Below are 23,799 nucleotides of genomic sequence, written 5' to 3' on the forward strand. Positions count from 1 at the left end.
TCACTGTTTCGTTGGGGCAAAGTACTTTGGTTTGTGTTGTGCAGGTTCCACGTTGGCGCCGGAATCCCTGGTGTTGCGCCGCACTACATCTCGCCGCCATCAACCTTCAACGTGCTTCTTGACTCCTACTGGTTCGATAAACCTTGGTTTCTAACTGAGAGAAACTTACTGTTGTACGCATCACACCTTCCACTTGGGGTTCCCAACGGTCGCGTGTTGTACGCGTGTCAAGCTAAATTTCTGGCGCCGTTTCCGGGATCTGAAGAAAGTTACACCACAAGATTTCCAACTCCACGTCAACACCGCCAGTAATTGCGCCGTGCGGGAGATCAAGACACGCAGGGAGTCTCCACATCCCAATCTCTTTACTTTGTTTTTGTCTTGCATTATTTTATTTACTACTTTGTTTGCTGCACTAAATCAAAACACAAAAAAATTAGTTGCTAGTTTTACTTTATTTGCTATCTTGCATTGCTATATCAAAAACACAAAAAAATTAGTTACTTGCATTTACTTTATCTAGTTTATTTTATTTACTATTGCTAAAATGAGTAATCCTGAAGTTGAAGTTCGTTCGTTTAAGCAACAAGGGGGAGAATGTTTAAGAGATGCTTGGTATAGAATTAGTAATGCCCATAATAGGTGCACTAAGAAACACTCCACCACTATTTTACTTAGGAATTTTTATGTTGGTATCTCTAGCTGGAATAGGTATGTTCTTGATTGTCTCGCAGGAGGTAACTTCCTAAGTACTCCTGCCCTAGAAGCTAGTTGCATTATTGAGAGTTTATTTGGAATACCACCTGTTAATGAAGTTAAAATTGAAACCTCTCTTGAAGATGTCATGAGAAAGTTGGAAACCATAGAACAAAACCTTCCAAGTATTGATACTACTTTGGGAGCATTACTTGATAGCATTGATAAACTTGATAAATCTCTAGGTGGAATTAATGAGAAACTTGCCATTTTGGAATCTTGTGCTATTCATGATAATCAAACCCAAAGGATTAGTGAACTTGAAGCGGCTATGGGAACATTGGGTTCAACATTTTCATCTATTAAATTTAGAGAGAAAGCTTATGTGGGTAAGGAGCAAAAGTTCATGTATGTCTCTAAGGGGCCTAAACCAAAAAGCTATTATAGGCCTAAAATTGATAAAGCTCTTAAAACCACTATAGATAAGGGAGCATCTCAGATACCTAATGGGATAAATTCTGAAAATGATGTTGATGTTTCATCATTCGATAATACTTGACACACACTTTCTGCGCCTAGCTGAAAGGCGTTAAAGAAAAGCGCTTATGGGAGACAACCCATGTTTTTACTACAGTACCTTTGTTTTATATTTGTGTCTTGGAAGTTGTTTACTACTGTAGCAACCTCTCCTTATCTTAGTTTTGTGCATTGTTATGCCAAGTAAAGTCGTTGATAGTAAGCTTCATACTAGATTTGGATTACTGCGCGAAACAGATTTCTTTGCTGTCACGAATCTGGGCAAAATTCTCTGTAGGTAACTCAGAAAATTATGCCAATTTACGTGAGTGATCCTCAGATATGTACGCAACTTTCATTCAATTTGACCATTTTCATTTGAGCAAGTCTGGTGCCTCAATAAAATTCGTCATTACGAACTGTTCTGTTTTGACAGATTCTGCCTTTTATTTCGCATTGCCTGTTTTGATATGCTTGATGGATTTTTCGATTCCATTGACTTTCAGTAGCTTTGTGCAATGTCCAGAAGTGTTAAGAATGATTATGTCACCTCTGAACATGTATATTTTGATTGTGCACTAACCCTCTAATGAGTTGTTTTGAGTTTGGTGTGGAGGAAGTTTTCAAGGATCAAGAGAGGGAGATGATACAACATGATCAAGGAGAGTGAAAGCTCTAAGCTTGGGGATGCCCCGGTGGTTCACCCCTGCATATATCAAGAAGACTCAAGCGTCTAAGCTTGGGGATGCCCAAGGCATCCCCTTCTTCATCGACAACATTATCAGGTTCCTCCCCTGAAACTATATTTTTATTCCGTCACATCTTATGTGCTTTGCTTGGAGCGTCGGTTTGTTTTTGTTTTTGTTTTGTTTGAATAAAATGGATCCTAGCATTCATTGTGTGGGAGAGAGACACGCTCCGCTGTTGCATATGGACAAATATGTCCTTAGGCTTTACTCATAATATTCATGGCGAAGTTTCTTCTTCGTTAAATTGTTGTATGGTTGGAAACGGGAAATGTTGCATGTGGTAGTGTATAATAAAATATTTGTAGAACATTGAGCTTTGATAACTTGATTCTTTGCAAATGTTTTGAGGTATTTAGATGGTAAGGCTTGCTGGATAAATAAGTTAAAATTAGTAGTGGATTGTTGTCTTTAAGCTTGTGCCGTACTACAAACTCTATTTAAATAGTTGAAGGCGTAGTTGGACTTGATAGCTTTCCATGTCTGAGAGTTCATCGTAATAACTAAGTTGTGCTGAAGGTCGAGGGAGCCAGCGGGGTACTTGTGCCACCGTGAACGGCCCTCCCTGGAGTAAATTTTAATCATGCTCTTAATGATGAACCTGCTAGTTGTTTGCAATAAGCTTGTGAGTTCTTTTTTACTAATGTTAAGCTACGGTTTTTGGCACTTCCACCATCCAATTTTGCTAGCCTCTTCGGTACTGTGCATTGCCTTTTGCTCACATTGAGAATTGTGCATACTTCGCCGGTACATCCAAACCCGTGGGAGAACTTTCTCTTGTTCTCCTACACATAAGCCCATACATCTCCTCAAAACAGCCACCATACCTACCTACCACAAGCATTTCCATAGCTGTTCCGAGATATATTGCCATGCAACATCCATTTTACATTACATGCCATGTTGTCATTTAATATTTATATATTGCTTTGCATGATCATATACAGCTGATGTGTGGTTTACCCATGTTACGCTAGATCATTGCACATCCTGCTACATTGGCAGAGGCATACAGTTTCATACATCATGTTTCATTCATTATGAGTTATTTGTACCAAAAAGTGTGTTGTCATATTAGGATGTTGCCCCTAAAAATGAAAAGAGCCGTGGAGGCCATCAAAAAGAAAAAAAAGAAGAAAGAAAAAAATGAAAAGAAAGAAAAAAAATAAAAAAAAGGAAAAAATAAAAAAAAAGAATAAAGAAAAAGGGGGCAGCATTACTATCTTTTATCCACACTTGTGCTCATGTTTTAGCACCTGCATTATTCATAGTCATCATTTGTGCTCATGTTTAGCACCTACATTCATATGAGAGAGTTTTCATGTTTTACTAGTATAACTATGTGGGGAATTTACACTATAGAACTTGGGTTGTATATTCCAATGATGAGCCTCCTCAAAAGTGCTCTAGGTCTTCATGAGCAACCAAGTTGGATGCACCCCCACTAGTTCCATTGGAGAGCTTTCATACACATATAGCTCTATGTGCATCCGTTGCATGGCAATCACTACTCCTTGCATAGCTTCGATCATAAGGCTTCCTCTTGTCTAATGGTCATTTACAGCTTCGCAAGCCTTTCTTCCATTTGGCCTTCCAAACCCCCATTAACGTTCTTTATGCCATAGCATCCTGGTGCTAATACCAAATGCTTGCGCTCACCGGTTGAGTAGACTTCGAAACAGTTGATTCATGACGTTCATGTTTATGTTTACTTGACTGAATCCTTCTTATGTTGTGAAAATTTACTTGATGCTTGGAATGAAGGATAGAACTTCTATGCTGTATACTTAATACATCTTTAATGAACTTTGTACGGTTGCATGTCTTTAAAGCAGTAGTTCATGAAAACTTCTAGCTTGTCTAACTCTTGCATTATCATCTCTTATATCAATATAGACACTTGCTTTGAATGATTTGATCTCAGCTCATATGCTTTACAATAGTATGATCAAGGTTATGATGGCATGTCACTCCAGAATTTTTTTTTTTTATCGTTTACCTGCTCGGGACGAGCAGAAACTAAGCTTGGGGATGCTGATACGTCTCCGACGTATCGATAATTTCTTATGTTCCATGCCACATTATTGATGATATCTACATGTTTTATGCATACTTTACATCATATTTATGCATTTTCCGGCACTAACCTATTAACAAGATGCCGAAGAGCCGATTGTTGTTTTCTGCTGTTTTTGGTTTCAGAAATCCTAGTAAGGAAATATTCTCGGAATTGGACGAAATCAACGCCCAGGGGCCTATTTTCACACGAAGCTTCCAGAAGACCGAAGAGTCAATGAAGTGGGGCCACGAAACGGCCAGGAGGTAAGACGGCGCGGCCCAAGCCCTGGCCGCGCCGGCCTGTCTCCTGGGCCCCTCGCGACGCCCTTTGACCTGCCCTTCCGCCTACAAATAGCCTTCGTCGCGAAACCCCCAGTACCGAGAGCCACGATACGGAAAACCTTCCAGAGACGCCGCCGCCGCCAATCCCATCTCGGGGGATTCGGGAGATCGCCTCCGGCACCATGCCGGAGAGGGGATTCATCTCCTGGAGGACTCTACACCGCCATGGTCGCCTCCGGAGTGATGAGTGAGTAGTTCACCCCTGGACTATGGGTCCATAGCAGTAGCTAGATGGTTGTCTTCTCCTCATTATGCTTCATTGTCGGATCTTGTGAGCTGCCGAACATGATCAAGATCATCTATCTGTAATGCTATATGTTGTGTTTGTTGGGATCCGATGAATAGAGAATACTATGTTATGTTGATTATCAATTTATATCTATGTGTTGTTTATGATCTTGCATGCTCTCCGTTATTAGTAGAGGCTCTCGCCAAGTTTTTGCTAGTAACTCCAAGAGGGAGTATTTATGCTCGATAGTGGGTTCATGTCTCCGTGAATCTGGGGAGTGACGAGAAACCTCTAAGGTTATGGATGTGTTGTTGCCACTAGGGATAAAACATTGATGCTATGTCCGAGGATGTAGTTATTGATTACATTACGCACCATACTTAATGCAATTGTCTGTTGTTTGCAACTTAATACTGGAAGGGGTTCGGATGATAACCTGAAGGTGGACTTTTTAGGCATAGATGCATGCTGGATATGCATGCTGGATAGCGGTCTATGTACTTTGTCGTAATGCCCAATTAAATCTCACAATACTCATCATATCATGTATGTGCATGGTCATGCCCTCTTTATTTGTCAATTGCCCAACTGTAATTTGTTCACCCAACATGCTATTTATCTTATGGGAGAGACACCACTAGTGAACTGTGGACCCCGGTCCAATTCTTTACATCTGAAATACAATCTGCTGCAATACTTGTTCTACTGTTCTCTGCAAACAATCATCATCCACACTATACATCTAATCCTTTGTTATAGCAAGCCGGTGAGATTGACAACCTCACTGTTTCGTTGGGGCAAAGTACTTGGTTTGTGTTGTGCAGGTTCCACGTTGGCGCCGGAATCCCTGGTGTTGCGCCGCACTACATCTCGCCGCCATCAACCCTCAACATGCTTCTTGACTCCTACTGGTTCGATAAACCTTGGTTTCTAACTGAGGGAAACTTACTGCTGTACGCATCACACCTTCCACTTGGGGTTCCCAACGGTCGCGTGCTGTACGCGTGTCAGTCGTCCCGTGCAAGGGAGGCCTGCCTCCCCTTATATAGTGGTGGGGAAGGTTACAAGGGGAAACCCTAACATGGGCCAAATCCCCAATCGAAGGAGAGAAAGTATACACCTACTCTACCAAGGAGCTTCAGTCTTGTCTCAAGTAGGCTACAGACGCGACTTGGCCATCTGCCACCATGCCGCTGATGCATGTAAAATGCATACATGAACTTTTTCCTTTATTAGAATGAATTGCCACATATATGATGATAATACCATGTTTTACATTGATTTATGGAGATTTACCAATGATCCCTTTTATTTGTATTATCACTCGACAGAACATGAATTCCCTGTTTTGTGTATGTTTCACTTTGAGAGACCTATACGGAGTCAAATTAAGCTAGGATTTCTGGAGAGTCATTTTTTCATCGGGAGAAGTAACCTAGGACCTAGAAGCACACCTGGAGAGGCATGATGCCCTAAATAGGTCAGGTGGCATGCCCAAGCAAGTAGGGAGGGCCACCTAGGATCTTTCTGCCGCCGATCGTCCAAATCACTTGATTCTTCTGCCCACCGACGTATTTTGACCTAAAAACCACTATATATATGGCTCCCAAGGGTTCTCGGGAGAAGAGCACCGTAGAAATACATGAACACAAAAAACAGAGGCTGCAACAGCGAAGATTGGAGGGGAAAACTCCGCCGGAGCCACCGCCGGAGGGATCTCCATCTTCTCCAACGTCTTCATCATCACCATGATCAAGTGGAAGTAGTCCACCTCTATACTACTGGTTTGTGGTAGTAGCTTGATCTATTTCTCCCATGTTCTTCATTGTTCTTCATTAACTACTAGGAAAAGCCTTATTGCCGGCGCACCAGCGCCCGCCGGTGGGAACAGGCCGGTGGTAATGGGTTACCCCCGGCGCACCAGCTGGTGCGCCGGCAGTATGCTTTTTCAATTTTTTAAAAAAAAGCCGATCTAGATCTAGATCTAGCTCGGGTTCGTCCTCGAAAACCATGAATGTGGGCCTGTCGTTGTTGCGCCGAGGTAGGAGTAGGAGGAGGTTTAGGAGGCCGGAGGTGGAGGTGACCGGAGGTGGAGTATGAGGAGGAGGATGTCACCGGAGTAGGAGGAGGTGGAGGAGGAGGAGGAGGCTCGAGGTGAAGTATGAGGAGGAGGAGGACGATGTCACCGGAGGGAGGATGTCACCGGAGTAGGTGGAGAAGGAGGATGTCACCGGAGGAGGAGGCCCGAGGTTGAGGAGGAGGAGGCCCGTGGTTGAGGTCGCCGGAGGAGGCCCGAGGTTGAGGTCACCGGAGGAGGTCGTCATCATCGGAGGAGGAGGAGGTCACCGGAGGAGAAGTAGGAGGAGCCCGTCAGGGAGGAGAAAAGGAGAAGAGGAGGAGGAGGAGGAGGAGAAGTGGAAGAGGAGGAGAAGGCTAGTCTGCGCCTATATAGTAGAGGTTACTGCCGGTGCACCTAGTATGGTGGTGCCCCGGGGGTACTTTTTTATTTTTTTCATCCAAATCTAAAACCTCGAAAAACTCTGTTTTCCTTTTCGAATTTTGGGAAGCAAAAAAATCGCTAACATGATTATTTTTAAAGAAAGATGACTCCATTTTGCATAATATATCGAAATTCATATTATTAAATTTTCACTAAAACTAGATGACATATTACATGGGTATTTCAAATGATTTTATTTTTTGAATTTTCTATCATTTTCTATTATTTTTCCGAAAACTGAAAAGGTGGTCCACGGGAGGGGGGGTGGAGAGGAAAAATTGCAGCTAACCTTACTGCCGGCACACCACCATGTAGGTACGCCGGTGGTAAGCAAATTACCACCGGCGCACCAACATTGTGGTGCGCCGGCAGTAAGGGGAGCTGCGGTTTTCAGTTCGATCAGGACCTGGTTCAGCCTTATCCCCGGCACACTAATTTTTCTGTGCGCCAGCGGTATTGGGTCATCACCGGCGCGGCCGAAACATGGCGCGCCGGTAGTATTTAGCACCACCGGACATCTTTTTTGGTGCGCCGGCAATAATATTTGCAGCTATAGGCCTTTTCCTAGTAGTGATATGAGCTGCCCAACATGATTATGGTAATATTTGTAATACCTATGTGGTGATATTTATTCTATGATATGATGTTATGATATTTTTCTACACGTACTTTGTGTAAGATGTATTGATAGATGTATATTATGTACCCCATTCTTAAGTATTGATTCTGATCAGTCTTTTATGCAAAAACGTGTGTGGGGTGATGTGTGTTAGATGAAATAGCATGGTTTTAATGATTGAATAGTGACAACAAATTCATGACCTATTATGGATTTTCCTTTTCTTTTGCTATCTCACTAGGGATAAAGTGAATGCATGTGCTATGTTCATTACGTGACAAAAGTAATGATCTTGTTTGTTCAAGGTAGCATATTTGGTATTCAAACATCATAATAAAGTACTTATGGCTATACTCTGTTAATTTTTATACTATATTGCTTAAAGTTTTTCCTGTCTTGTGGAGTATAAGAGATATGTGTTGCATCATCTCTATGTTAGGACGTTATGCCCATATTGATCCTTATCTTATACATGTTAAAGTTATTTTCTTCATATCTCATTGATGAATTGTTATTGTCCACCACAACTTATAAGAGAGAATAGTCAAGTGAACCCATGAATCCCGGTCCAATTTTAATCTAAGAAACACATCTCCATCACTTTTATCTTACTTTTTATTTGCAGAACTATTTTAATCCGAAAATACAAAAATATTTTTCTTTCTTATTTGCACTCAAAACTGAAAACAAACAAACCTTTACTGATTTTATTTAGTTTATTTCATTTTTTAGTTTACTTTACTTTAGTTACTACTTTATTTACTTTTACTTACATGAAACCTTGTGCTTGACAACCACACGGTGGAGTTGGGGACACAGCCTTTAATTTATTTTGCATGATTGATATAAGTAGAGAGGGAGAGACAACTCTTTGCTCCATTTCCGGAGAGTTTGATATAAACCCTCGAGTCACCCTCGTGGGAAAAATACTCTACTGACACAACACTCTGCACTTGGAGTCCCAACATCATCAAGACATTTTCTGGCACCGTTGCTGGGGAGCGAAAAGAGTTACATCATAGTGGTTGTTGTATGAGAAGCATAAAGCAATTCCTACAACTACTACTAAACATTTTCTAGCGCCATTGCCTTCATCTTCAACTTAGTGCAAATATCCAACCTTGGGGAGGTTGCACCACTGTGAGGTCTCTTATCTCTTTTAGATTTTGCAAAGTACTTTGTCTTGTTTTTAGTCTTTACTTTCTAGTTCTTTTTCATAAAACAAAAAAAACCCATAAAATGATAAATGGAAAATATCAAAAATACTGGTATGGCTACTAATCAAGATAAAAATGGCACGTTGAAAGAGGAATATAAAAATGCTATGATATTTATGAAATATAGATAATCGTGTGAAGGGAAACGACTAAAAAGTTTCTTAAGACCTCTAAATAAAGCTGCTAATAAATTGCTTGCACATTATGAAAGATCATGTAACTTTTGTTGTGGTGAACACTTTGACTTCCAATGTAGATCCCATGAACAACATACAATTGCTTCCTATCATACTTATAGTTATGTTCATTTAGGGATGGAAGAAGTAGAATAATTTGTGAGCTTTATGGCAGGCTATGAATAAAATATTCCTTTATGAGGTTTATGAAATCAGTGGTGTGACTCATGATGGCGATTTTGAGGTCACTATTATCCTAAATCATTGTATAGACGACTTTTATGATAATATCTATGTTCTTGATTATAATAAGAGAAACCACATAACTCAAGAAGAAACTACCCTATTACATGAAGAAGAAAATGAAGATGCCATAGTTCCATCTAATCTTAGGGAAGAGTGGGATATTCCTCCTTCACCACTGATGCGCGTGGTTGACGTATTGTCTTTCCGTTCGACACGCGTCCGTTGGGAACCCCAAGAGGAAGGTGTGATGCGCACAGTGGCAAGTTTCCCTCAGTAAGAAACCAAGGTTTATCGAACCAGTAGGAGTCAAGAAGCACGTGAAGGTTGATGGCGGCGAGCTGTAGTGCGGCGCAACACCAGAGATTCCGGCGCCAACGTGGAACCTGCACAACACAAACCAAGTACTTTGCCCTAACGAAACAGCGAGGTTATCAATCTCACCGGCTTGCTGTAACAAAGGATTAGATGTATAGTGTGGAAGATGATTGTTTGCAGAAAACGAGTAGAACAAGTATTGCAAGTAGATTGTATTTCCAGTATAGAGAATTGGACCGGGGTCCACAGTTCACTAGAGGTGTCTTTCCCATAAGATAAATAGCATGTTGGGTGAACAAATTACAGTTGGGCAATTGACAAATAGAGAGGGCATGAACATGCACATACATATTATGATGAGTATAGTGAGATTTAATTGGGCATTACGACAAAGTACATAGACCGCTATCCAGCATGCATCTATGCCTAAAAAGTCCACCTTCAGGTTATCATCCGAACCCCTTCCAGTATTAAGTTGCTAACAACACACAATTGCATTAAGTATTGCGCGTAATGTAATCAATAACTACATCCTCGGACATAGAATCAATGTTTTATCCCTAGTGGCAACAGCACATCCATAACCTTAGAGGTTTCTGTCACTCCCCCAGATTCACGGAGGCATGAACCCACTATCGAGCATAAATACTCCCTCTTGGAGTTAGTAGCATCAACTTGGCCAGAGCCTCTACTAATAACAGAGAGCATGCAAGATCATAAACAACACATAGATATAAATTGAAAATCAACATAACATGGTATTCTCTATTCATCGGATCCCAACAAACACAACATATAGCATTACAGATAGATGATCTTGATCATGTTAGGCAGCTCACAAGATCCGACAATGAAGCATAATGAGGAGAAGACAACCATCTAGCTACTGCTATGGACCCATAGTCCAGGGGTAGACTACTCACTCATCACTCCGGAGGCGACCATGGCGGTGTAGAGTCCTTCGGGAGATGAATCCCCTCTCCGGCAGGGTGCCGGAGGCGATCTCCTGAATCCCCCGAGATGGGATTGGCGGCGGCGGCGTCTGCGGAAGGTTTTCCGTATCGTGGCTCTCGGTACTGGGGGTTTCGCGACGAAGACTATTTGTAGGCGGAAGGGCAGGTCAGGGGGCCACACGAGGGGCCCAGGAGACAGGCCGGCGCGGCCAAGACCTGGGCCGCGCCGCCCTATCCTCTGGCCGCCTCGTGGCCCCACTTCGTTGACTCTTCGGTCTTCTGGAAGCTTCGTGTGAAAATAGGCCCCTGGGCGTTGATTTCGTCCAATTCCGAGAATATTTCCTTACTAGGATTTCTGAAACCAAAAACAGCAGAAAACAGCAACTGACTCTTCGGCATCTTGTTAATAGGTTAGTGCCGGAAAATGCATAAATATGATGTAAAGTATGCATAAAACATGTAGATATCATCAATAATGTGGCATGGAACATAAGAAATTATCGATACGTCGGAGACGTATCAGCATCCCCAAGCTTAGTTTCGCTCGTCCCGAGCAGGTAAACGATAACAAAGATAATTTACTGGAGTGACATGCCATCATAACCTTGATCATACTATTGTAAAGCATATGAGCTGAGATCAAATCATTCAAAGAAAGTATCTATATTGATATAAGAGATGATAATGCAAGAGTTAGACAAGCTAGAAGTTTTCATGAACTATTGCTTTAAAGACATGCAACCGTACAAAGTTCATTAAGGATGTATTAAGTATTCAGCATAGAAGTTCTATCCTTCATTCCAAGCATCAAGTAAATTTTCACAACATAAGAAGGATTCGATCAAGTAAACATAAACATGAACGTCATGAATCAAGCTGTTTCGAAGTCTACTCAACCGGTGAGCGCAAGCATTTGGTATTAGCACCAGGATGTTATGGCATAAAGAACGTTAATGGGGGTTTGGAAGGCCAAATGGAAGAAAGGCTTGCAAAGCTGGAAATGACCATTAGACAAGAGGAAGCCTTATGATCGATGCTATGCAAGGAGTAGTGATTGCCATGCAACGGATGCACATAGAGCTATATGTGTATGAAAGCTCTCCAATGGAACTAGTGGGGGTGCATCCAACTTGGTTGCTCACGAAGACCTAGAGCACTTTTGAGGAGGCTCGTCATTGGAATATACAACCCAAGTTCTATAGTGTAAATTCCCCACATAGTTATACTAGTAAAACATGAAAACTCTCTCATATGAATGTAGGTGCTAAACATGAGCACAAATGATGACTATGAATAATGCGGGTGCTAAAACATGAGCACAAGTGTGGATAAAAGATAGTAATGCTGCCCCCTTTTTCTTTATTCTCTTTTTCCTTTTTTTCTTTTTTTTCTTTTCCTTTTTTCTTTCTTTTCATTTTTTTTCCTTTCTTTTTTTTTCTTTTCTTTTTGATGGCCTCCACGGCTCTTTTCATTTTTAGGGGCAACATCCTAATATGACAACACACTTTTTGGTACAAATAACTCATAATGAATGAAACATGATGTATGAAACTCGTATGCCTCCGCCGATGTAGCGGGATGTGCAATGATCTAGCGTAACATGGGTAAACCACACATCAAGTTGTATATGATCATGCAAAGCAATATATAAATAATAAATGACAACATGGCATGTAATGTAAAAATGGATGTTGCATGGCAATATATCTCGGAACAGCTATGGAAATGCTGTGGTAGGTAGGTATGGTGGTGTAATAACCCAGAACATAGGAACAACAAAGGGTAGATTTAGAAATGGGATGTGCATTTCATCGCAAAACGGGGGAAATTTTCGCGCCTTATTGCAACTAAACCTAAGAGGGATCGAGGTTCTCTCTCATTTTGCACTTAGGGTTAGGCAATGTGAGTTAGGGAAATTTCGACATGATCTCTTTTGTATCTTGCTTGATTTGGGGAATTGATTTCATTTGACAAGTGTCAATACATTAACCAATAAACAATGAACAATATAAATGGAATTCATAATTCAAACAACTTATGAATTCAAACAACTTTGAATTTCAAAGTGAATCACAAATACAATATTTATTCTAGAATATAAATATCACATAATCAAAAGCTCATAAACAAAAACTTGGGCTTTATTGATAACAACACAGATTACAAAGTCTTTACAATATTCTTGATACAAAAATTGATAAATAAGAAACAGAAATGAAAATGAAGATTACAAGTTTATTCCTAATCTAAAACCTAGACTATATGACTTGGAGAATATCTTCTGGCCATGTCCAACTTCATAAACCTGCAAAACAAAGAATCAAACTAGCCAAAATGTTAGAGTTAGCAAATGACACAATATTCAGTTTGGACAGAACCAAGTCACAGCACACTTGTGCTTGTCCAAAGCCAAGGACAGCACAAGATAGGATCGAGCGAGACCAAAGCTGAGCAGCTGCGGTAGGCTCAAGTTTCGAGCATATGAGAGCACACAGCTCAAGTGTGCTGGGCAGCAACAGCAAGGCAATGCAAGGGATGAGTCACAAAGTGACCAGGCCTTGTGTGTCATGGTCAGAGTAAAAGAAGAGATGGTATAAAAGGATCACAAACCCTAGAACCAGTGCACAGTCGACCAGATAAGAATCACCAGGTAAGGGTGAAGTTTGAGCAACACATAGTTCATCCTGTTCTTGCTTAAGAACAGCACAAACACACAAAACCTCAGCCATCAGAAATCATGGTGACCTGAGAAGATCATCCAAGATCTGGAGGTGAAGGGCTTTGCACAAACCACAAGACTGCATCAACAAAGCATTACTTTCTAGGAGCTGGAACAAGGTATACCTAGTTCCTGGAAGAGATCCAATGGATCTAATCCATCATATGCATAAGCATGGGATGAGCAGATGCTCATATGGGTAGATCATCACTTGGTTTTCACCAAGGATTACTGCCAGTCAAAGGCTACTAAGATAGACACTATCCAGATACAGATCATGTGCACAGAGGCTAGAAAGCATGAACGGATGCACACTAGCAAGATCACATGCACAGATAGCACCAGTAGATAGCATAGATTAGCAGCTAAGACTACACAGAAGATCCTAAGCAAGCAACCATCAGAAACCCTAGATTTCTTCACAGGCAAGCATATTGGCATTCATACTTAATATGATCCCCATATATGCAAGCAAAGTGAGTAGCCAACAAGATCAAATCAATCATGTGAGCAACCAATCAGTAGCAAGCCACTGAGGTCACATCACACTTAGCACCAATTAAAGAAAGCCAAATAGATCACATCACTATCCAGAAATGGATTCAGATTTTTAACTGCTTGTAAAAGAATCATGAACAGCAAACTCATATACAAGCAAGACATTTAAATCATCACTGCATAAGCAGTTCATCATAATTAAATAATCCAAGCATGAATTTATTACAGATCCATGCTAAACATGACAGCAGCATACTGTTAAGCAAGACAACTTAATTCATAGCCACTAGAGCAACTCTAGATAGCTAGAGATAAGCAACAGCACAAGTAAGCAACCACACAGTGATGCTTGAGCATCAGCATCACTAGATAATGGATTCATATAGCCACGGAATTAGCTGATAAGCAATCACTGACAAGCTATTGATCAAATTGATCAATCATAGCAAGTCAAGCTACACAGAGGGATTAGCCAACAAGCAAGAAATGATCCAATGGATCATTGGCTTGCAGAATTAGTACTGAATTATATCACAGGCACCTCTGGCACACACACAAGTGTCACAGATGCATCACAAGTGCACCTAGACAAGCAAGTATGAATAAACCAGTAAGCATAGCAAGCCTATAAGCATGAACAGCAGGGTATATCAAGCCATAAGCAAGCACAGCATAGCATGGCAAGTATAGAGCAAGCTAGGAGTAGCAGAGAAGCAAGCATAACATGAACAGCAAGCAAATCGACATGTGCCAGTACCAATAACTGGTAATCTGACCATAAGCTTGCAGTAAACCGAAGCACAGCAAGATTGCGCAGCAGTAGCATGACTCTAGATGATCACAAGATCACCAGAGAGTGACATAGCATGAGGAGGAAGAAGCACAGTAACAAGGGGAGGCGCACAGAGGAGTAGGAGGAGGAACAGAGAACCTTACCCGCGCCTGGAGGCAGAAGCTATGGCATGGCGAGCGGTGCCCGCGCGGCCATAGCAGCTGCAAAGCCAGGGTAGTCGCCGGCGTTACGCCGACGAACACCACCACAGCAGCACAGCACGGAGACGACGGCACAGGCGCTGCGAGCAGCACCCGCGCTAGGTCGGTCTCGGAGGCGCTCACGTCGATGGCGAGGGCGAGAGCTCGTCGGAGCTTCACAATCGCCCGAGGCGATTCTCCAGTGGATCCAGATCGAGGCGATCCGCCAGGAGAAAACGAAGAGAGGAAAAGCTGCTCGGACGGATCGATAGATCCGCTCGAGCGGTTCTAGATCGGTAGGTGGCTACGGCGGAGGAGGCCGGTGATGGCCGGAGCAGAGCGGCGGCCATGGCGGCGACGCCATCGCCACGGGATCGCCAGAGGCTAGGGTTAGACGAGTGAGGAGAGGGCCGAGTGAAAGTGAGTGAGGTGGGCCGCTTCGGCGCCACCGAACCCAAAAGGGGGCCAGCCTATTTGGGCCGTCCCTGGGTTAGTTTAATTGGGCTGGGCCCAATAAGGGTCCAGGGGGTATTTTGGTCATTTTACAATTAATAAAAGACCAAAACTTTACCAAATTTTTATAAATCATAAACAACTCTAAAAATCCAATAAAAATTGGATTTATAAATGAAAAATAAATCTTAACCAGAATAAAATATGAAATGAAATTATGGAACAAATTCAAAATTATGAATTTTTAGAATTTAAATAATAACTTGGAATTTTAAATTATTATTTCCTTGTATTTAAAATTCAAGGAAAAATCTCAAATAAGTTCAAATACTTATTTTCCAACATTTCAAAATGAGATTCTATTATTCCAAGTCATTTCATTTGAACAAGGGAATTTTTCCCAGAAAACTACTATATTTCTTTTTATTCCAAAAACTATAGAGGTAACTCTATAATTTCAAATTATTTTGGAATGACTAAGGTAATTATCAAGTAAAATCATTTTACTTTGAAAATTGTTGTACTTTGTGTGAATTACCATGATTAACACTTTTAAATCAATTGTAAATTACCGTCAAAGACATAAATCTTAAATACAACCCTAACTTGTAATAACTCAATGGGGTAAAGGGATTCAACATAAAATAATACATCCATGATTGCATTATTTGGAGTTTTATAACATTGTCCTTACCGGACAATGATGCTTCTTACAGAACCCGAGGTCCAGGTTCCATCAACTGCATTGAACTGCACTATCTCGCAGTCCACAGGCAAGTTCACCCTTGCTCATGTCAACTTGATTATTTTCTATTACTTTAATGCAAAACTATATACTTATCATTCCTGCATCGCAAATGAAATGTTATTTTCCAACTATGAATATGACTATGTGGCTGGCAATGGAACCATGGTGTGTGTTGATATGGTGGAGGTTCCATTGCAATGGGTTATATCACCCTAGGATTAATTACCAATGCCGTCCAGTGATTCTAGCGCCGTACAAACCGCGTTGACCATGAGATCTATAATGGCTCTGGAAAAGCCAGTCTGTATCTTTTCCCTTACGCACGCCAACGGATCGGAGAGACGGTGGGGTCTTGGAAGCACTGCCACAATAGGTTGGGAAATCCTTTTAAATCCCCATCCATTGGTGATGTTAATCTCTTCCGATCTATGAAGGATTGTCCAAAGTACACCATGAGTAAAGCCGTATTATCGGGGGAAAGTCTACTGGAGGTGTGCGGGTGGACAAAAGGGTGGGTTTGCAGTCGCGGAGAAGGCGGTGTGGGCTTGGATCTTTATACCTGGCCTCACACCAAAGGAAGTGTGAACGGGGGCAAGTCCCTGCGGATGGCAAAAAGGGTGAGATCTCTTGTGGGAAAAGTAACGCACCTCTGCAGAGTGTATCAAATTGTGGCTGTCACTCCTTGTTCCGGGAAGGAAACTGCGAACGCGGCAGGAAAGGAACTCCACGAAGTTCTAGTCAACCTGTGAAGGCGACGGGCATAGTTTTCATAATAAAAGCAACCTTTTGAAGAAATGTTTTCAAAACATGCATTGACCTGCGATTTCCTGATCAATGGTCGTAGCTAGTGCATCAAACACCTTTTATTCTTTTAGAACTTGCTGAGTACCTCTGTACTCACCTTCTTTCGACACCCTTGCTAGACCGTGATCCTGAAGTGGAGGCTATCAACGATGGAGCACCAGAAGGAGGCTACGAGTTGGTCTACGATGAACTACGATCTTACCGGCGGAGTGGAAGGCGTAGACTATGGGATAGTCTACGGACCAGATGACACGGAGGTGGAGGAGTAGTGACATACCCTTAGTATCATAGAGCCGAGCAACGTAGAACTTACCTAAATAAGTTGTTGAGCTCTTTATATTTGTTATGAGTTGTAATCGTACTTAAGTAGTATCTTAGGGTGTTCTCATAGGACCTGTGAGAATACCAACTTGTTAAGACAATGTTTGTAATAAAGTATGGAGTGTTATGACCTGCAATGTTTCTGTTGTACCACTCTGAGGGATATGGCAATTTGTGAGGAAACCCCTTCACAAAGATCATATCAACGACTTGTATACTACAACATGCAGTGGTATGCTGGGTCACCGCAGGTGGCTGTTTTGAGGAGATGTATGGGCTTATGTGTAGGAGAACAAGAGAAAGTTCTCCCACGGGTTTGGATGTACCGGCGAAGTATGCACAATTCTCAATTTGAGCAAAAGGCAATGCACAGTACCGAAGAGGCTAGCAAATTTGGATGGTGGAAGTGCCAAAAACAGTAGCTTAACATTAGTCAAAAAGAACTCACAAGCTTATTGCAAACAACTAGCAGGTTCATCATTAAGAGCATGATTAAAATTTACTCCAAGGAGGGCCGTTCATGGTGGCACAAGTACCCCGCTAGCTCCCTCGACCTTCAGCACAACTTAGTTATTACGATGAACTCTCAGACATGGAAAGCTATCAAGTGCAACTACGCCTTCAACTATTTAAATAGAGTTTGTAGTACGGCACAAGCTTAAAGACAACAATCCACTACTAATTTTAACTTATTTATCCAGCAAGCCTTACCATCTAAATACCTCAAAACATTTGCAAAGAATCAAGTTATCAAAGCTCAATGTTCTACAAGTATTTTATTATTCACTACCACATGCAGCATTTCCCGCTTCCAACCATACAACAATTTAACGAAGAAGAAACTTCGCCATGAATATTATGAGTAAAGCCTAAGGACATACTTGTCCATATGAAATAGCGGAGCATGTCTCTCTCCACACAAAGAATGCTAGGATCCATTTTATTCAAACAAAACAAAAACAAAAACAAACCGACGCTCCAAGCAAAGCACATAAGATGTGATGGAATAAAAATATAGTTTCAGGGGAGGAACCTGATAATGTTGTCGATGAAGAAGGGGATGCCTTGGGCATCCCCAAGCTTAGACGCTTGAGCCTTCTTGATATATGCAGGGGTGAACCACCGGGGCATCCCCAAGCTTAGAGCTTTCACTCTCCTTGATCATGTTGTATCATCTCTCTCTCTTGATCCTTGAAAACTTCCTCCACACCAAACTCAAAACAACTCATTAGAGGGTTAGTGCATAATGAAAATATACATGTTCAGAGGTGACATAATCATTCTTAACACTTCTGGACATTGCACAAAGCTACTGAAAGTCAATGGAATCGAAAAATCCATCGAGCATATCAAAACAGGCAATGAGAAATAAAAGGCAGAATCTGTCAAAACAGAACAGTTCGTAAAGATGAATTTTATTGAGGCACCAGACTTGCTCAAATGAAAATTATCAAATTGAATGAAAGTTGCGTACATATCTGAGGATCACTCACGTAAATTGGCATAATTTTCTGAGTTACCTACAGAGAATTTTGCCCAGATTCGTGACAGCAAAGAAATCTGTTTCTGCGCAGTAATCCAAATCTAGTATGAACCTTACTATCAACGACTTTACTTGGCACAACAAAAAACTAAACTAAGATAAGGAGAGGTTGCTACAGTAGTAAACAACTTCCAAGACACAAAATAAAAACAAAATGCTGTAGTAAAAACATGGGTTGTCTCCCATAAGCGCTTTTCTTTAACGCCTTTCTGCGCAGCTAGGCGCAGAAAGTGTGCATCAAGTGTTATCGAAAAATGGTGCATCTACAGCGGGGTTTGGAGTTTTCTCAACCATGCATAGTATGTTGGATACGTAAGTTTTAGCGGCTCCCTTTTCATTAGTCTTGGGCTTGCTACTCTCATCAAACAAATTTTCAGGAACAAGCCAAGCATAGTTATTTTCTAGTGCATCATTCATCGCTAGGAGCTTACATGGTATTGGTGCTTTGATCCCCCATCATTAATATTATTAGTGTACCTTACTCTCTCCATGTCCATCTTTTCAAGGAGACTAACAAAATTGGTGTAAGAACCAAGCATCTTATATTTAATAAAGACCTTTCTAGCCTCTCTTGCTATACCGCCAAATTCTCTAAGAAGGGTTTCTAAAACAAAATCTTTCTTTTCCCCTTCTTCCATATCACCGAGTGTAAGAAACATATGTTGGATTATAGGATTGAGATTAATAAATTTAGTTTCCAACATGCGAACTAAAGTAGCAGCAGCAATTTCATAAGTAGGAGCAAGTTCTACCAAGTGTCTATCTTCAAAATCTTCGACGGTACTAACATGATTGAAAAATTCTTCTATATTATTTCTCCCAATTATGGACCCACGTCCTACCGGCATGTCTTTTACGGTAAAATTAAAAGGAAACATAATGAAATAAGTAAAGTAAATGCAAGTAACTAATTTTTTTGTGTTTTTGATATAGCAAACAAGATAGCAAATAAAGTAAAACTAGCAACTAATTTTTTTGTATTTTGATTTAGTGCAGCAAACAAAGTGGTAAATAAAATAAAGCAAGACAAAAACAAAGTAAAGAGATTGGGATGTGGAGACTCCCCTTGCAGCGTGTCTTGATCTCCCCGGCAACGGCGCCAGAAATTTTGCTTGATGCGCGTGGTTGACGTATTGTCTTTCCGTTCGACACGCGTCCGTTGGGAACCCCAAGAGGAAGGTGTGATGCGCACGGTGGCAAGTTTCCCTCGGTAAGAAACCAAGGTTTATCGAACCAGTAGGAGTCAAGAAGCACGTGAAGGTTGATGGCGGCGAGATGTAGTGCGGCGCAACACCGGAGATTCCGGCGCCAACGTGGAACCTGCACAACACAAACCAAGTACTTTGCCCCAACGAAACAGCGAGGTTGTCAATCTCACCGGCTTGTCTGTAACAAAGGATTAGATGTATAGTGTGGAAGATGATTGTTTGCGAGAAAACGAGTAGAACAAGTATTGCGAGTAGATTGTATTTCAGTATAGAGAATTGGACCGGGGTCCACAGTTCACTAGAGGTGTCTCTCCCATAAGATAAACGGCATGTTGGGTGAACAAATTACAGTTGGGCAATTGACAAATAGAGAGGGCATGACCATGCACATACATATTATGATGAGTATAGTGAGATTTAATTGGGCATTACGACAAAGTACATAGACCGCTATCCAGCATGCATCTATGCCTAAAAAGTCCACCTTCGGGTTATCATCCGAACCCCTTCCGGTATTAAGTTGCTAACAACGGACAATTGCATTAAGTATTGCGCGTAATGTAATCAATAACTACATCCTCGAGACATAGCATCAATGTTTTATCCCTAGTGGCAACAGCACATCCATAACCTTAGAGGTTTCGTCACTCCCCGCATTCACGGAGGCATGAACCCACTATCGAGCATAAATACTCCCTCTTGGAGTTACTAGCATCAACTTGGCCAGAGCCTCTACTAATAACGGAGAGCATGCAAGATCATAAACAACACATAGATATAAATTGATAATCAACATAACATGGTATTCTCTATTCATCGGATCCCAACAAACACAACATATAACATTACAGATAGATGATCTTGATCATGTTAGGCAGCTCACAAGATCCGACAATGAAGCATAATGAGGAGAAGACAACCATCTAGCTACTGCTATGGACCCATAGTCCGGGGGTAGACTACTCACTCATCACTCCGGAGGCGACCATGGCGGTGTAGAGTCCTCCGGGAGATGAATCCCCTCTCCGGCGAGGTGCCGGAGGCGATCTCCTGAATCCCCCGAGATGGGATTGGCGGCGGCGGCGTCTGCGGAAGGTTTTCCGTATCGTGGCTCTCGGTGTCGGGGGTTTCGCGACGAAGACTATTTGTAGGCGGAAGGGCAGGTCAGGGGGCCACACGAGGGGCCCAGGAGATAGGCCGGCGCGGCCAAGACCTGGGCCGCGCCGCCCTACCCTCTGGCCGCCTCGTGGCCCCACTTCGTTGACTCTTCGGTCTTCTGGAAGCTTCGTGTGAAAATAGGCCCCTGGGCGTTGATTTCGTCCAATTCCGAGAATATTTCCTTACTAGGATTTACGAAACCAAAAACGACAGAAAACAACAATCGGCTCTTCGGCATCTTGTTAATAGGTTAGTGCCGGAAAATGCATAAATATGATGTAAAGTATGCATAAAACATGTAGATATCATAAATAATGTGGCATGGAACATAAGAAATTATCGATACGTCGGAGACGTATCAACCACCAACATGTGATGATAACTCTAAAATTGGTTATGCTCTAGATGATGGTCTATTTTCACTTGAGAGTCCTCCATGCTTATAAAATACTATGTTAGGTGAGGATGAAAATGATAAACTTGGTATTTGTGATAAACTTGGTATCCATGAGAATCCCATGTTATTATTAAAATCTCCTATTTGCACAATAGATGAGAAATATAATTATGTTGAGAAATACTTGTATGGTTTTACAACTATCTTATGCCTATGAAAAATCTTCTTGCAGCCATGATATCATGATTAAAAGTGCTACTAATAGTTATTTTGAAATAGGAAAGCATGTTAATGAATCCCTTAATAAATGTAATGATCCTCTTTATATGCCACAATTCTCTAAGATTCATGATTCAAATAGTTACACTATTAGCTTCCCTTCAAGTAAGTGCAATTATTATAAAAGAGGAGGATATAAGTACCCTCTCTATGCTAATGATTATTATAAGTTGCATTTACCTACCATAGATATGCTCTGGGATACTCCTATTGGTTGTGATTCATTCATATATAAAATTCCAATGCATAGGAAGAAACTTAGACTTCGTTATTACTTGTTGCATATTTTATGTTGTATACTAATGTGCTTTAAAGCGTTAAATATATTTATTGGTATGATCACATCATGGGACCCTGACATCTTGTTTTCATATATTATTTCTAATGATGAGAAGGAGATTATCAAGAAGAATCACAACTACAACATCTTTGGCCCACTTGATCCAAGTAAGTAAGCATAACTATATGGCTATAAAGAAACCGCTTTACGGGAGGCAACCCTAGATATTTTTTTGTTTTGTTTCTACATGCTTGTTGTATCATGTTAGTTTTCTTTAGTTTAATCTTTGGTTTATAAATAAAGTACCAAGTTTTTATCCATTTAGATGATAAAAGTTGCAAACAAAACATGGAGTTGTTGATTCATGTGTTGCACTTTTTAGTGCATGATTTTTCTGATCTTCTTGGTAACTCCTAAAATCTTGATAACTTCACAGTATTTGTAACTTTTCATCCTCTATATGCACAAAAATTGGCGCTTCATCACCTCTCGTCAGCGGCATGGCCAACCCTGCTCTTCGAATGTAGCGACGTGCCTGGCATCATGATGATATTATCCTGTACTGCTTCGTGATTGTAGCGACATGACCTGAGCATGGATTTTGGGGGCAGGCACATGACCGTTGGCCTCGTGTCGGACCCCTATGTCGATTCGACTAAAGTATGTCGGGTCTTCATTCTTCGGCCATTTCTGCATGAACTGTTGTGTCTTGACATTACCGGCTTAAAGTATGCAGGTTCCTCTTATATCGGCATGGCTATGCCGGTATTCCGGCTTCTCCAAGTCGGTTGACCTTTAATCCAGTCAATATCTTTTCTGGTCATAGACAAGATTGTATGGCTTACCCAAGTAAGCCGGTATTTAACTTAACTTGGCCATGGCCATACACTTAAACTACCGGGGGTCATCCCCTGACATTAGCCCCCCGAAGCTGGTGTGGTCCTGCAGTGCCAGCTAAAGGGCCGCAGCAGGTTCGCTCCCAAAACTCTATTCCACGTACCAGATTAGTTATCCCGGTTTGAACTTATTCCGGCACGCACTTGCGAGCATATCCAGTAGCATTCTTGACGAAATCCAACTTATTCGGCTTACTTTTATGCCGGTGCCACAATATTATGAGAATCACTCATTTTGAATCCCATCCGGCTTACTCAGCGCCACTCATGCGCAACTTGGGCGTACCACATCCCCTCTTCTGCCGACTCGTTTAGCATGCCACACTGCCCTGCAACGCCACTGACCCTGCCGGCACCGTGGACGGTTGATTTCGACTAGGCAGGCCTGGCGCCGATAGAGCTTGTTCCTAGTGACCTTCGCGTCAGCGATGGCCAAAGGTGAATTGAGTCTATGGCCACTCCCTGTGGCTCCCTAGCACATCTAATAAGGGTGGCGCGGTACGCGTCAGTACCCCTCACTGCTCGGCTTCCCCCACCACTGAGGTGGACACAAATTGCTCTCATGTGACCTCCTGACGGGGCATGAAGTGCTCTGACGGGCCAGTTTCTGCCCTGGCCACCCCGCATCTCCACCCCGCGCACGAGTTATCCAGTAGTACGTCCATAAGATATAGCTCTTATTTGTTTTCTTCAATTTCTTGCAAGTTATAGTATATAGGTGCATAAAAATTTTGAAGAAGATTTTTTTGAATTGTAGATGAGTTGGTATGATACGGATTCATTGTCCGAGGAGGAGAAGGAATGAGATGAAGATTTAGAGCTCTTCATTCTTATGGAGATGTAGATGAAGAACAAGAGGCCAAAGCATGGCGGTTCTGTTATTGGCCATGAGGTGATTCATAGGAGGATG

The sequence above is a fragment of the Lolium rigidum genome, chromosome 7 (assembly GCF_022539505.1).
Source record: "Lolium rigidum isolate FL_2022 chromosome 7, APGP_CSIRO_Lrig_0.1, whole genome shotgun sequence".
Lineage (NCBI taxonomy): Eukaryota > Viridiplantae > Streptophyta > Magnoliopsida > Poales > Poaceae > Lolium > Lolium rigidum.